This window comes from Megascapheus bottae, chromosome 21 (assembly GCF_031878675.1).
Source record: "Megascapheus bottae isolate mThoBot1 chromosome 21, mThoBot2.hap1, whole genome shotgun sequence".
Lineage (NCBI taxonomy): Eukaryota > Metazoa > Chordata > Mammalia > Rodentia > Geomyidae > Megascapheus > Megascapheus bottae.
In genome coordinates this window covers 18,530,355-18,533,092 of record NC_143529.1, presented here as the reverse complement: position 1 = coordinate 18,533,092, position 2,738 = coordinate 18,530,355, and the positions used below count along the sequence as shown (strand labels likewise).

The 2,738-nt window shown below is 37.3% G+C and overlaps 1 pseudogene; it reads right to left on the bottom strand.

Moving 5' to 3' along the window:
* Positions 1-1,350: 1,350 nt before the first annotated feature.
* Positions 1,351-1,432, bottom strand: LOC150048721 (small nucleolar RNA U3; annotated as a pseudogene).
* Between the last annotated feature and the right edge of the window lie 1,306 nt (positions 1,433-2,738).

Here is a 2,738-nt window from a genome sequence, read left to right as displayed (position 1 = left end):
AAATTAAGCTGAGGGTTTGTATGTCATAGGTACAGATCAATCTATATAACATGTCTGTAGAGTATATATTCCATCATAGATTTTTGGGGGGCCAATCCTGGGCTTAAGCTCAGGGCCTGAGCACTGTTCTTGGGCTTTCTTAAGGCTAGAGCTCTACTACTTAACCCTCAGCACCACTTCTGGCTTTTTGTCTATGCATGTGATACTGAGGAATCGAACCTGGGTCTTTGTGCAAGCACTCTCCCACTAGGCCAAACTCACGGCCCCATCATAGATGTTTATGTCTATGTAGTTATATTTATACCTCCAAGACCATGTCCATAACGTTGCTACCCAAATATTGAGTCATTGTTCTCTTATACTCTTTGGATCTAATATCCATATATCAAGAAGCCCATATGCCTTTGTTCCTTTGGTCTTCACTTATCTCACTCAACCCAACTCAGTCTAGTTTCATTCACTTCCCAGCAAATGCCATTATTTTATCTTGTCTCTTGGCTATGTAGAATTCCATTGGATATATGTACCACATTTTTTGTATCCATTCATCTGTAGTAGGGCGTCTGATTTCTTTCCATTGCTTGTCTATTGTGAATAGTGTGGAGATGAACATGGCTGAACAGGTGTCCTTATCACATCCTGGGTTATGATGCTCAGGGTAGATGCCCAGGAGTGGCATGGAAGGATTGTAGGGAAGTCTATTTTCAAACTGACTTCCAGAGTGGCTGAACTAGTTCACATTCCCACTAGAAGTGCAGTAGGGTTCCACTTTCTCTATAATCCCATCAGGATTTGTTGTAATTGGCCATTCTAATTATGGTAAGGTAGTATCTTAGAGTTGTTTTTATTCTTTTTTTCCCATTTTAACCTCTTCTTTTGATAAATCTCTCTTGCCCATTTAGTGACTGGTTTGTTAGGTTTGGTGGGGAATTAGTTTCTTGAGTTCACTGTAGATACTGGATATTAAGCATTTGTCTGATGTATTATTGGTAACTTTTCCTAGTAAGTTGGTTGTCTTTCTACTTTGGTAGCTATGCCCTTGTATGTGCAGACACATTTTATATTTAGGTAATGCCATTTGTGGAGTCTCTCTCCAATCTGTTGTGACCCTCGGACTCTGTTCAGGAAGTTTTTGCCTGTGCCTATGAGTTCCAGTGTCTCTCCTACTCTATTATGTAGCAGTCTGAGGGTTTCAGGTCTGATATTGAGGCCTTTGATCCTTTTTGAATAATACTTGTGCATGGCAATAGGCTGGTATCAATTTTTAGTTTTCTGCATGTGGCTGCCCAGTTTTCCCAACACCAATAATTGAAGAGGCTGTGTTTATTTCATTGTATCTCTTTGGCTCCTTTGTCCAATATAGGTATTCTGCATGATCAGTGAGATTTCTCTCGTAACATACTACAGAAATGGTCCCTGAAAGCATAGTCTTATAATTAAATATTTTTAAGACTGGAAAAATAAACTTTTCTAAATACATATGCACTCTCTTTGGAGTTTAAATGCTGTAAAACTCATACTTGATGAATCTATGGTTATTTTCATTTGGGTATTGCATTTTGGTTTGTTTATGTAATCTGGAACTAGTTCTGACAAAAACTTCCAGAAATTGGACTGGCATGGAGAAAGGAAAATATGTACTATTTCAAATAAAAATCATAAGAAGCTACTGAAATTCTATAAGGACAATTTATTCAGATTCATGTGTTGGATCAGAGAAAACAGACATACCACAAATAATGTCCCATCATGTTGTATCATTTGATTTCCTCAAATTCATAAAAAAGACCAATGAATTGCACTGACTTTAAATATCACATGATTGAGTAACTGTATGTATTTTCTCTACTAAAGTAAATAAAGATCAGAACTCAAAGTATAGAAAAAATGTACTCATTTTTATTTCTTTTAATATTAACAGAGAGACTGCTCCACTGCTGTTTCTCTCCTTTCCTGAAACCTCATCTACTCTAACCAAAGACCTAACCTGTCATTGCTCTGTTTTTCAATAAGGAAAGCCAAAAACTTGACTTAATGGAAAAAAAAAGGGTGGGGGAGAGTGTCAAATTCTCTTCTGGTTGAATAAAAATGAATTTCAATGGATTTTAAAATGTGTCACAATGCTGGATGAATGAAGTCTTGGGTACTAAGATGGCAGATTGCCAGTGATAGGAAGAACAGTAGTTTGGTGTTCAAGGACAACTTCAGCAGAGGGACAAAGGTGATATCTTTCTTTTCTAGTTGAACAAGACAAATCATCAGACTATTTAGAGAGGTAGATATCTGCAAAGTACATTCAATATTAGCAAGATCAGTGCTTGAAGGGACAGCAAATTATATCTGTGTGTTGATTGTAAATACAAACAAGGCAGTGATTTCCTTTAATTCAAGGACTAGGTGAACAGAAATGGTTTGAAAAGAGAGAAGAGAAGAGAAAAGAAGACTTTCCCTGAACACCAATCTCCACTTCAAAAGTTCTAATTGTCCCAAGGCTATCTTCTAAGAGTTACACAGAAAAATAAACAAAAGGGCACATCCCAAGAGGTAGATAGGTAGATAACAAGGAATCAGGAAGTATTTAACACTGGCAGTTTCCATAAGAAATCCAGAATGCCAGGAATCACTGAGATACATAAATGAAGGGTTTCCTCTTGTCTTGTGATAGGATGATTGGGGAGAGAAAGCCAGGGTTTTCTCTTGATGTCCTTCAAGTACAATGCAAATTCCTTGCAGCAGTC